At 46.2% G+C, this 13716-nt stretch overlaps 1 long non-coding RNA gene and 1 other non-coding gene across 2 annotated transcripts in view; both read left to right on the top strand.

Moving 5' to 3' along the window:
- LOC144579693 (uncharacterized) overlaps positions 1 to 13716 on the top strand; it is an 89782-nt gene that overhangs the window by 26361 nt on the left and 49705 nt on the right. The window lies entirely within an intron of this gene.
- On the top strand, positions 6010 to 6113 carry LOC118151280 (U6 spliceosomal RNA). Its single transcript, XR_004739429.1, has one exon. It is a non-coding gene; the product is annotated as a U6 spliceosomal RNA (small nuclear RNA).

The following is a 13716-nucleotide window of genomic DNA, read 5'->3' as shown; positions in this document are numbered from 1 at the left end:
AGACCATCCTGACCAACATAATGAAACCCCATCTCTACTAAAAATACAAAAATTAGCTGGGCATGGTGGCGTGTGCCTGTAATCCCAGCTACTCAGGAGGCTGAGGCAGGAGAATTGCTTGAACCCAGGAGGTAGAGGTTGCAGTGAGCCAAGATTGCGCCACTGCACTCCAGTCTGGCGCCTGGCGACAGAGTGAGACTCTGTCTCAAAAAAAAAAAAATGAGTTAGGGGTTGTGGTGCCTGCCCACAGTCCTAGCTACTCAGGAGGCTGAGGTGAGAGGATCACTTGAGCTCAGGAGGTTGAGGCTGCAGTGAACTGTGATTGCACCACTTCCCTCCAGCCTGGGCAACAGAGTGAGACTCTGTCTCTAAATAAATAAATAAAACAAAAAATAAAACAGCTTAAGAGGCTAGGTGTGATTGCTCACTCCTGTAGTCTCAACACTTTGGGAGGCTGAGGTGGGAGGATCACTTGAGGCCAGGAGTTCAAGACCAGCTTGGACAACATAGTGAGACCCTGTCTCTACAAAAAAAATTCTAAAAAATAAATTAAACAAGAATACATAAAAATCCCCAAAAGTAAAAGGACTTAAGAGCATGAGCTTGCTGCCTTCTGCCCACCATGTGAGGACACTAGTTGGCACCATCCATGAGACGAGTCCTCACCAGACTTGGAGCTTGTCTGTACTTTGATCTTGGACTTTCAGCCCCTAGAACTATGGGGTATAATTTTCTATTATTTATAAAGTACCCCGTCTGTGGCATTTTGTTATAGCAGCAAAAATGGACTAAGACAATGAACTAAGACAGCCTTTTTTTTTTCTTTTTTTTTTTTGAGACAGAGTCTTGCTGTGTTGCCCAGGCTGGAGTGCAGTGTTGCAATCTCGGCTCACTGTAACCTCCGCCTCCTGGTTTCAAGTTATTCTCTTGCCTCAGCCTCCCAGGTAGCTGGGATTACAGGTGCCCATCGCCATGACTGGCTAATTTTTGTATTTTTAGTAGAGATGAGATTTTACCAGGTTGGCCAGGCTGGTCTTGAACTCGTGACCTCAGATGATCCACCTGCCTCAGCCTACCAAAGTGCAGGGATTACAGATGTGAGCTACTCACCCGGTGCTCAAGACACCTTTTAAGTATGATTCAGGGTTGTTAAAGTAACACAATCCCTCTGTTGCCCAGGCTGGAGTCAGTGGTAAAATCATAACTCACTGCTGCCTCCAACTCCTGGGCTCAAGTGATTCTCCCACCTCTGTCTCTCGAGTAGCTAGGACTACAGGCACGCGCCACCATGCCTGGTTAATTTTCAAAATTTTTTGTAGAGATGGGGACTTATTATATTGCCCAAGCGGGTCTCCAACTCCTGGGCTTTAGTGATCCTTCAACCTTGGCCTCCCCAAGTGCTGGGATTATAGGCATGAGCTACTGTGCCCAGTCCCAACATTTAATTTTTAAAAACAATTCATTTCGTGTGAATTTTAGACATCAGAACAGTTGCAGAAGCAGTACAGAGTTCTCCTGTATCCTCACCTTCCTTTCTCTATTACTAACAATCTGCAAGCTTGTAGAGTGCAATGATCAATAACAGAAAATGTAACACTGGAACACTGTTATTATTACTACTACAGAGCTCATTTCAGCACCCTTGCTGCTCTCCCCAATGTCTCTTTTGTGTTCCACGATCCCTCCCAGGGTCCCACCTTGCATGTGGTTAATCTTTGTCTTTAGTCTCTTCCAGACTGTGCCAGTTTTCTTTTCTTTTCTTTTCTTGAGATGGACTCTTGCTCTGTTGCCCAGGCTGGAGTGCAGTGGCGTGATCTCGCCTCACTGCAACCTCTGGCTCCCGTGTTCAAGCAATTCTCCTGCCTTGGCCTCCTGAGTAGCTGGGATTACAGGTGCCCACCACCATGTCTGGCTAATTTTTGTATTTTTAGTAGAGATGGGTTTCGCCATATCGACCAGGCTAGTCTTGATCTCTTGACCTTTTGATCCACCCACGTCGGTCTCCCAAAGTGCTGGGATAACAGGCATGAGCCACTGCATCCAGCCATGATGAAACTTTTAATAGCATATATTCATACAGTATTTGAATTTTTAAATAAGGAACACAATTTGTTTTGAAATAAACACTGCAAAATAAAGTCAAACTCTGAAATTCTAAATTACTTCAAGTTAAATGAATAGAGAGTATGGTTGGAGAAACCTGAGAGAATCTTCTGAAAGAATTACCAGAATTTCAAGTACTCTGAGGAAGATGCTGAGGCTGGTAGGTTTGAAGCCACCAGCTGGGGCTAACAAGGTGCCATGGGGGCTCTTAGGAGGTGAGTTTAGGAAACAGTTTTCACAGCTAAAGACAAAGAAAGTTGACCTCTAGTGCTCTGCTCCTCTGGTGGCTGCACATTCTGGAACAGCGTCTTCTGACTGTTGCAGCCCAGTGCTTAGCACAATGACTAGCAGAGAATCACCGTACAGTAGACAGGAATGAAAGCCTGACATTACTGGGAATTCAGCATCCAAGTTTACACATGGGCTCTGTTGGTACCAAAGTGCACCCAAGTTTTAAGTATTTTAAAAGAGCACCCAAATATAATGGAATGGCCAATACTTTCCTTTGCCAGGTCCTCCCTGCCAAGTCTAATAAACTGATAAATGTAAATTAGCATTGGGAGGATGGGCATTGTGGGGAAGGACAGAAATCTCCCTTTGCCTTCAGGAAGCTGTAATTAGGTAGATTGACTCTATGTGAGGGTAAGGATAACATAGATTTTTTTTTTCTTCTTTTGAGATGAAGTCTTGTTCTGTCAGGCAGGCTGGAGTGTAGTGGTGTGATCTTGGTTCACTGCAGCATCCGCCTCCTGGGTCTGCCTCCTGGGTTCAAGCAATTCTCCTGCCTCAGCCTCCTGAGTAGCTGGGATTACAGGCAGTACCACCATACCCAGCTAATTGTTTTTTATTGTTGTTGTATTTTTAGTAGAAACAGGGTTTCCCCAGGTGGGTCTTGAACTCCTGACCTCAAGTGATCCACCTGCCTGGCCTCCCAAAGTGTTGGGATTACAGGTGTAAGCCACTGTGCCTGGCCCACGGAAAACATAGATCTAAAGACCCTCGATGTGGAGATTTTTTCTTAAACTTCAGAGGTAACTGTATTCTCCACACTAGCAGAGGCAGAGGAATTTCAGGGAGTGCTCCAACTGGTGTATTGTGATTTCTTGTTCATCCCTGAACCAGTGAGGAAGGCAGTGTTTATGGTAGGGGTGTGGAATACAGGTCTCTGATTAGCTGACTTGGGCGGGTAGATGGGGAGTGTGCAGTATAAGGCAACATAATTGACTACTTCCCCACTCCCTAGTGGAGTCGGGAAGGAGTTCCCTAAAGGCAGTGGGATGGCTGATGGAAGAAAAATTTTGCTGGGAAGACATGAGTGTGCCACACAGCTCCAGGGGCCGCCATTCTCACAGAATCACACAGATATGTACATCCTTCTTCTTTGCTTAAAATTCCCAAACTGCTACCTCAGCTACCCAGTATTAATGCAGAAAAACAGACTCACCCAACCCACGGGAGGCACCTCTGTCTCCATCCCATTATCTCTGAATGCTGTGACTTCTGTTGAATTAGTCAGGATGTGGCTTCTCAGGAGCTAGTAGCCTGTGGCCAAAAGATACATTTATTTGCCCCTAAATTATACACTCCTATGATATTCACAATTATATACGCCATACAGTATGTGGTGGTCCAGTGTATCCAATATGGAGGCATAACCAGATAACTGGAATCTAATAATGCTACAAATATTAATTGGGGCCCCACCATGTGCTGGACCCTTGTGTGTTTTCATCTCTCTAGGCCTCAGTTTCCTCATCTGTGAAATGAAGATAATTTCATTTGAGGATTCAGAGGCCGTATACATTGAGTGTTTAACACAAGTACCTGGCACCCAGCACACATTCAACAAACAACAAACAACAGCTGTGCTGGGCATGGTGGCTCATGCCAATCATCCTATGGGAGGCTGAGTGGATCACTTGAGCCCAGAGTCTCACTATGTTGCCCAGCCTAGGAGACTAGCTTGGGTAACATAGTGAGATCCTGTTTCTACAAAAAGTACAAAACATTAGCCACGTATGGTGTCTGCCTGTATACCAGCTACTTGGGAGGCTGAGGGAGGAGGACTGCTTGAGCCCAGTAGCTCGAGGCTGCAGTGAGCTATGATGGCACCACTGGACTCCAGCCTGGGCCACAGAGCAAGACTCTGTCTCAAAACAAAAACAAGAAACAAAAAAGTCAACCATAGCTGTTAGTGTTCCGCCATGCCTGCTGACCCTCAACTATGTAGCCACAGAGTTTTAAGTATGTTGCATTATACTTATATGCCAAGATAATAAGACACAGGGCCGGGCGCGGTGGCTCATGCCTGTAATCCCAGCACTTTGGGAGGCCAAGGTGGGCGGATAGCGAGGTCAAGAGATCAAGACCAGCCTGGCCAACATGGTGAAATCCCATATCTACAAAAAAATACAAAAATCAGCTGGGCGTGATGGCACATGTCTGTAGTCCCAGCTTCTAGGGAGGCTGAGGCAGAATTGCTTGAACCCAGGAGGCGGAGGTTGCAGTGAGCCGAGATCATGCCATTGCACTCCAGCCTGGCACCTGGCAACAGAGCAAGACGGTCTCAAAAAAAAAGAAAAGAAAAGAAGACACAGTTCTTTCCCTTCTGGAACAAGCACCCCTTTGGGGAAGTCAAGTCACTCACTTGTATAGATCAGAGATAATCCCAAGAAGCGGGTGCCGGGCACTCCTAGCTGAGCTGCCCCGGCTCCTAGATACCTGCTTGGTTACAGCCAAGGCCAGTTGGGAAAGCAACCCTATGACCTGCCCTCAGCTCTGGAGTCCTCACGGGTACAGTCATGGCTTTGTTAAGCTTTTCTTCTGCTCTTCTTCTCCATGAGTTGACTGTCTTTCCCTTAATCCAATTCTTTGGGTTTTTTTTTTTAATTGAAACAGTTTCCCTCTTGTGGTCCAGGCTGGAGTGCAGTGGCACGATCTCAGCTCACTGCAACTTCACCTCCCAGGTTCAAATGATTCTCCTGCCTCAGCCTCCTGGGTAGCTGGGATTACAGGCGACTGCCACCACTTCCAGCTAATTTTTTTGTATTTTTATTTATTTATTTATTTTGAGATGGAATCTCGCTGTCACGCAGACTGGAGTGCAGAGGCACAATCTTGGCTCACTGCAACTTCACCTCCCAGGTTCAAATGATTCTCCTGCCTCAGCCTCCTGGGTAGCTGGGATTACAGGCGACTGCCACCACTTCCAGCTAATTTTTTTGTATTTTTATTTATTTATTTATTTTGAGATGGAATCTCGCTGTCACGCAGACTGGAGTGCAGAGGCACAATCTTGGCTCACTGCAACCTCCGCCTCCTGGGTTCAAGCGATTTTCCTGCCTTGGCCTACTGAGTAGCTGGGATTACAGGCACCTAGCACTTTGCCCAGCTAATTTTTGTATTTTAAGTAGAGATGTAGTTTCACCATGTTGGCCAGGCTGATCTTGAACTTCTGACCTCAGGTAATCTGCCTGCCTCAGCCCCCCAAAGTGCTGGGATTACAGGCCTGAGCCACCGTGCCCTGCTGCTTAATCCAGTTCTTTGGATTCCCAGCAACCAGTTTGATTGTTTTCTTTTCTTTTCTTTTCTTTTTTTGAGACGGAGTTTCGCTCTTGTTACCCAGGCTGGAGTGCAATGGCGTGATCTCGGCTCACCGCAACCTCCGCCTCCTGGGTTCAGGCAATTCTCCTGTCTCAGCCTCGCTAATTTTTGTATTTTTAGTAGAGACGGGGTTTCACCTTGTTGACCAGGATGGTCTCGGTCTCTTGACATCGTGATCCACCCGCCTCAGCCTCCCAAAGTGCTGGAATTACAGGCTTGAGCCACTGTGCCCGGTCTGATTGTTTTCAAAATTTATCAGAGATGAATACACAGTAATTGACTCATCCAAAAATATATACTGACTTCTGGCTTCAGCAGTACATATGCCAAAAATTGGAACACTACAGAGATTAGCATGGCCTCTGAGCAAGGAAGACTGGCAAATTCACAAAGCGTTTCATATGTGTATATATGTCGAGCACCTACTATGTACGACACATGCCTATAAGCAAAGGGGAGGCAGGAGTGAGCAAGGCAGATACTGATGTTTTTTTCTGAGATGGAGTCTTGCTTGTTGCCCAGGTTGGAGTGCAGTGGCGCAATCTCGTCTCACTGCAACCTCTATCTCCCAGGTTCAGCCTCCTGAGTAGCTGGGATTATAGGTATGCGCCACCATATCCGGCTAATTTTTGTATTCTTAAAAAAGATGGGGTTTCACCATGTTGGTCAGGCTGGTCTTGAACTCCTGACCTCAGGTGATTCGCCTGCCTTGACTTCCCAAAGTGCTGGGATTACAGGTGTGAGCCACTGCACCCAACTCCAGATATTGACATTTTGCTGGGAAAGGAGGACAATAAACAAACAGAAATAGACACACAATCAGTATCAGGAAGGGATAGAGTTCTCAAGAAAAAGAAAGCGGGCCAGGCGAGGCGCAGTGGCTCATACCTGTAATCCTAGCACTTTGGGAGGCCAAGGTGGGTGGATCACCTGAAGTCAGGAGTTTAAGACCAGCCTGGCCATCATGGTGAAAGCCCATCTTTAAAAAAAATAAATAAATAAAGCAAGGTAAGGGGGAGCATAGGGATTTTAAAATATGTCTGCAAATTCCTTGACACTCCTTCCTTCAGAGGATGAAGCCTGGTTTCCTTATTCTTGAGCACAGACTGGTCTGCGTGCCCACATCTGGTGAATAGAATATAGCTGAGTGATGCAATGTGGCTTCTAGGGTCTGTTTTTGCCCCAGCTCTCTTTCCGTCTCTTGGGGATGCTTGGCCTTGGGATCCAGCCATCATGTTGAGAGGAAGCTCAAGTCACAAGGAAGCCACATTGGAGGTTCTGAGTGACAGCCTCAGCTGCACTTGGGTGACAAAGAACACGTGATCTCTGTCCTCAGCCTCTGACTCTTACAGCCGTAGTCCCAATCATTGTGGACAGAGAAAGCTGTTTTCTCTATGCCCTTTCTGAATTCCTGGTCCCCAGCAGCCAGGTGAAATGGTAAATCATGGTTATTGTTTTTAAGTCATTCATCTTGGGGATAATCTGTTACACAGTAAGAGATAATTAATAAAGGGGAGAGAGCTGGGCACTGTGGCTCACGTCCATAATCCCAGCATTTTGTGAGGCAGAGGTGGATGAATCTCTTGAGGTCAGGAGTTCGAGACCAGCCTGGCCAACATGGTGAAACCCTGTCTCTACTAAAAATACAAAAATGAGCTGGGCATGATGGTGGGTGCCTGTAGTCCCAGCTACTTGGGAGGCTGAGTCAGGCGAATTGCTTGAGCCAGAGAGGTGGAGGCTGTAGTGAGCCAAAACAGCACCACTCTACTCCAACGTGGGTAACAGAGCAAAACTGTCTCAAAATAAAGAAATAAATAAATAGATAAAAAAAGGGAGAGTGAGGTGGAAGGTGGTAGGGGAGTGAGTGCTAATTAAACAGGGTGGTCAGGGCAGACCTTTCTGATGAGGGTACATCTGAGCAGAGACCTGGATGAAGTGGGGGAGCAAGTGACATGGATACAGGGGAGAAGCTTTTGAGGAGAGAGAAAGGCCAGGACAAAGGCCCAGGTGCAGGAATACGCTTGTGGTTCAGTACAGGTGCCAGTATGGCTGGAGTAACATGGAAGAGAAACACAGTGGTAGGAAATAAGATCAAAAGAAGGGTCATGGTGAAATTGCAGGCTGTGCAGACCTTTGCAGGGAACTGAACAGAGAATGCCTCAATATGATCTGAGCTGAAGTTTAAGGCTACTCTGGCTGCTGTACAGAAAAATCGCTGTTAGTGGAAACATGGAAGGAGGGGGAAGCCAGCCGGGAGGCTACGATCGTTGTCCCGGTGAGACACAGACGGTGGGCAGCACTAGAGCAGTAGAGAAGGTGAAATGTGGTCAAAATATGAATATATTCAAGGTAATGCTGATGGGACTCACTTTTTGATAGAAGCAGGGCATCAGAGAAGCAGAGGCTGGCAGAGCGGATGAGCCGTAGGTGGAACTCAGTGTGTGAACCACAGATCGGTAGCATCAGCAGCACCTGTGGCACGTGTGAGACATGAAGACTCTCGGGCGCTGCCTCTACCTCCTGAAGTTTAGCAAGACTCTCAGGTGTTCCCCATGCACATCAAACTTTGAGAAATGCTATTCTAGGTTGGTCTCAAGTCTGGCTGCAGATTTGAAACACCTTGCAATCTGGCAAGCTTTTTTAAGACCCATACCAATGCTAGATCTGGAGGTGGAGGGGCTGTGTTTATTGGTATTCTTTTTTTTTGAGACAGAGTCTTGCTCTGTTGCCCAGGCTGGAGTGCAGTGGCATACTCTCAGCTTATTGCAATCTCCACCTCCTAGGGTCAAACGATTCTCCTTCCTCAGGCTCCTGACTAGCTGGGACTACAGGTGCCCACCTGCCTGGCTAATTTTTGTATTTTCAGTAGAGAGGGTGTTTCACCATGTTGGCCAGGCTGGTCTTGAACTCCTGACCTCAAGTGATCTGTCCCCGCCTCAGCCTCCCAAAATGCCGAGATTGCAGGCGTGAGACTTGGGATATATTTTAATGGCAGAACCAATAGAATTTGTGGAAAGGCTGGATGGGAAAGCCAACGATTAGATGAGGGTCACCTGAGAAGCTAAAGGAATCTGAATACCGTCCAGGTGCGGTGGCTCACGCCTGTAATTCCAGTATCTTGGGAGGCCGAGGCAGGCAGATCATGAAGTCAGGAGATTGAGAACGTCCTGGCTAACATGGTGAAATCCCGTCTCTACTAAAAATACAAACAATTATCCAGGTGTGGTGGCGCATGTCTGTAGTCCCAGCTACTCTGGAGGCCAAGGCAGGAAAATCTCTTCAACCCAGATTCTGTCCCCAAACAAAACAAAAAACAAAATAAAAATTTTAATTTATGTGTGTGTGTGTGTGTGTGTGTGTGTGTGTGTGTGTGTATATATATATATATATATATATATGCCAAGTCTGACTGCTTCTCATCACTTCCATAGCTAATACCTTTATCTATCCAAGGCCATCATTTCTTTTTCTGTTTTTTTTTTTTTTTTGAGATGGAGTTTTGCTCTTGTTGCCCAGGCTGGAGTGCAATGGCGCAATCTAGGCTCACTGCAGCCTCCACCTCCTGGGTTCAAGCAATTCTTGTGTTTCAGCCTCCCCAAGTAGCTGGGATTACAGGTGCCCACCACCATGCCTAGCTAGTTTTATTTCTAGTACAGATGGGGTTTCACCATGTTGGCTAGGCTGGTCTTGAACTCATGGACTCAGGTGACTTGCCTCCCCACTCTTGGCCACCCAAAGTGCTAGGATTGCAGGCGTGAGCCACCATGCCTGGCTCTGACTAATTTTTAAACTAAGATTTTTGTTGTTTTTTTTAAGAGATGAAGTCCTGTGGCTGGATGAGGTGGCTCATGCCTGTAATCCCAGCACTTTGAGAGGCCGAGGCAGGCAGAGCACCTGAGGTCAGGAGTTAGAGACCACCATGAATAACGTGGTGAGACCCCATCTCTACTAAAAATACAAAAATTAGCCAGATGTGGTGGCACATGACTGTAGTCCCAGCTATTCGGGAGGTTGAGACAAGAGAATTCCTTGAACTTGGGAGGCAGACGTTGCAGTGAGCTGAGATCGTGCCACTGCACTCCAGCCTAGGTGACAGAGTGAGACTCAAAACAAATAAAAAAGAGATGAGGTCTTGCTATGTTGCCCAGGCTGGTCTCGAATTCCTAGCCTCAAGTGATTCTCCTGCCTCAGTCTCCTGAGGCTGGGAGTACAGTGTGAGCCAGAATGTCTGGCTCCCACCCTCATTTATGTTAAACATTTTTGGATTGAGTTTTCCTTTCTTTTGTGTACAGATTTGTTTTTGTTTCGTTTTGTTTTTTTGAGTCAAGGTCTTACTTTGTCACCCAGGCTGGAGTGCAGTGGTGTGATCTCGGTTCACTGCAACCTCTGTATCCCAGATTCAAGTGATTCTCCTGCCTCAGCCTCCCAAGTAGCTGGGATTACAGGTGTGCACCACCATGTACGATCTCAGCTCACTGCAATCTCTGCCTACCGGGTTCAATAATTTTTGTATTTTTTGATAGAGATGGGGTTTCACCATGTTGGAAGAACTGATCTCAAACTCCTGACCTCAAGTGATCTGCCCACCTCGGCCTCCCAGAGTGCTGGGATTGATTATAGGTGTAAGCCACTGTGCCCAGCTGATGTGTTTTAACTCCTCTACCAGTTCATGTTACTATCTGAAGACAGACCGGTTCCAGCACTCTGGAGAGCTACCATGGGACACCATTTTTATAACCACACCACTTTTCCACCCCTATGTGAGGATGTACAGGGAAGGACGAGTGAACTCAGGTGTGAGGATTGAAGACTTATGGGCAAAGAGAACCAGCAGGTCAAGATAGAGACATTTTTCCAAACTCAATTTAGGACTGAATTAAGATAGCAAATACATTTCATCAGTTGTGCCCACTTCATCCAATTGCATGGCAGGCTAGGTTGTGAAGGACTCTAAGGCATATCAAGACTCAACTGAAGAGTGCAATGGTTGATTAGTGATGCCTCTTGTGAATACAGGCTAGTGAGAGGGGCTGCATGTGCTGGAGAGTGCTGTTAGCATTAGGGCTGGATTGTCTACCAAGAGGGCGGGGAAGGACCGAGGAGATGGGAGCGAGAATATCCATACTGAAATCAGGCACCCATATGTATTGTTTTTGTTTTTGTTTTGAGATGGAGTTTCGCTCTTGGCGCCCAGGCTGGAGGAAAATGGTGCAATCTCAGCTCACTGCAACCTCTGCCTCCTAGGTTCAAATAATTCTCCTGCCTCAGCCTCCCAAGTTGCTGAGCTTACAGGCACCCGCCACCATGCCTGGTTATTTTTTTGTATTTTTAGTAGAGACGGGTTTTCATCATGTTGGCCAGACTGGTCTCTAACTCCTGATCTCAGAGGATCCTTCTGCCTCGGCCTCCCAAAGTGCTGTGATTACAGGTGTGAGCCACTGCACCCAGCCCTGTATATATTGGATATTAGATCGGAGATACTCCAACTTTGAAATGTTTATACTTGTCCCTCTTTAGTGGTACTCAGTAACAAGAATCATGACTTCCTTATAAATGCATTACAGAGGATTAGGTCTGTCTGAGTATGTATAGTAGTGCTTAAAAATCCCCCATTAATTACAAGCTATCCCAGATGGCTTCAAACACAACAATATTGAAAGGAAGTAAGTTGATCATCAAAGACAAAACTAGGAAGCAACCGTGGGAGATCACAGTTTGTCCAGATAAGAGAAGTCTACAGAGAGGCAGCAGGAGGGATTTGAACTGTTTTGTGTTCCAGTTGTAGTGGTGGTTAGGCAGCTGTCTCTCTCTTTTTTTTTTGAGACAAAGCCTTGCTCTGTCACCCAAGTTGGAGTGCAGTGGCACGATCTCAGCTCACTGCCACCTCTGCCTCCCAGGTTCAAGAAATTCTCCTGCCTCTGCCTCCCGAGTAGCTGGGATTATGGGGGTGTGCTACCACGCCCAGCTAATTTTTGTATTTTTAGTAGAGACTGTTTCACAGTGTTGGCCAGGATGGTCTCGATCCCCTGACCTCGTGATCCACCCACCTCGACCTCCCAAGTGCTGGGATTAAAGGTGTGAGAGCCACCGCACCCAGCTGCAACTCTCAAAGTATGTTAAAACTCATAGAATGTACATATGTATATAAAGTCAATAATTACAAAATCTAAAATCTATTTAGCCATGAAGTCGGATGGTATAGAACTTGGTTTGCCGAAATGTAGTACACAAAGAGCTGCTTGTACACAAGATGCTATAAGATGAAATACTGATGAATATTTGTATACTTATGTATTTGCATTAATTCATTAATTAGAAGGATGCTTAGTTTATCAAGCCTATAATTTAAAAAAGACATATAAGGTTAGGCTGAGTAGAAATTTAAGTTGCTCATGGTGAAACCCCGTCTCTACTAAAAATACAAAAAAATTAGCTGGGCATGGTGGCATGTGCCTGTAATCCCAGCTACTCAGGAGGCTGAGGCAGGAGAATTGCCTGAACCCAGGAGGCGGAGGTTGCGGTGAGCCGAGATCGAGCCATTGCACTCCAGCCTAGGTAACAAGAGCGAAACTCCATCTCAAAAAAAAAAAAAAAAAAAAAAGAAATTTAAGTTGCTTTAAAGAAAAATATAGAGTCAATACTTGTACAGGTCTTATGCATATAGACGAGATTTTCGATTGAGGTATGGGAATAAAGTTATTTCTCCAAAAGCCCTCCCCTGGCCGGGTATGGTGGCTTATGCTTGGAATCCTAGAATTTTGGGGGTGGTGGTGCTGACACAGGAGGATTGCTTGACCCCAGGAATTTGAGGCCAGCCCTGGAAACATAGTGAAACCCTGTTTCTACAAAAAAGTAAAAAAATTAGTCAGGCATGGTGGCACGCACCTGTGGTTCCCCATACTCCAGAGGCTGTGGTGGGAGGATGAGGAAATTTGAGGCTGCAGTGAGCTACGCCGTGCTACTGCACTTCAGCTTGGGTGACGGAATGAGACCCCATCTCAAAAAAAAAAAAAGTCCTACTGTTACAGAGTTTACAATCTAGCAAGTACAGAAAACCATTTAGGGCTATTAAAAGAAAAGATTATATAATAATTTAAAAAATCAGTTACTAATGCGTAATACTGTGAATGTATTTAATGCTACTAACTGTACACTTTAAAATGGTTGAAATGCTAAAATTTAAGTTATATATATTTTAACATGATAAAAAACCAATTTCCAAACATATATTAAAAGTGGTGCTGGCCGGGCGTGGTGGCTTGTGCCTGTAATCCCAGCATTTAGGGAGGCTGAGGAGGGCAGATCATTTGAGGTTGGGAGTCTGAGACCAGCCTGACAATCACGAAGAAACCCAGTCTTTACTAAAAATACAAAATTAGCTGGGCGTGGTGGCAGGAACCTGTAATCCCACCTACCCAGGAGGCTGAAACGGGAGAATCTCTTGAACCCAGGCGGTGGAGGTTTTTTTTTTTTTCGAGACGTAGTTTCGCTGTTGTTACCCAGACTGGAGTGCAATGGCACAATCTTGGCTCACCGCAACCTCTGCCTCCTGGGTTCAAGCAATTCTCCTGCCTCAGCCTCCCGAGTATCTGGCGCGTACCACCAGGCCCAGGTAATTTTTTGTATTTTTAGTAGAGACGGGGGTTTCACCTTGTTGACCAGGATGGTCTCAATCTCTTGACCTCATGATCCACCTGCCTCGGCCTCCCAAAGTGCTGGGATTATAGGCGTGAGCCACTGCGCCCGGCCGGCGGTGGAGGTTTTGGTGAGCTGAGATTGTGCCATTGCACTCCATCCTAGGCAACAAGAGCAAAACTTTGTCTCAAAAAAAAAAAAAAAATGATGCCATGGCAGGACATGGTGGCTCACACCTGTAATCCCAGCACTTTGGGAGGCTGAGGCGGGCGGATCACCTGAGGCTGGGAGTTCGAGACCAGCCTGACCAACATGGAGAAACCTTTTCTCTACTAAAAATAAAAAAGTAGCTGGGCGTGGTGGCACATGCCTGTA

This window comes from Callithrix jacchus, chromosome 16 (genome assembly GCF_049354715.1).
Source record: "Callithrix jacchus isolate 240 chromosome 16, calJac240_pri, whole genome shotgun sequence".
Taxonomy (NCBI): Eukaryota; Metazoa; Chordata; class Mammalia; order Primates; family Cebidae; genus Callithrix; species Callithrix jacchus.
The sequence above is the reverse complement of the archived record's forward strand: the minus strand, read 5'-3'. Positions and strand labels throughout refer to the sequence as shown.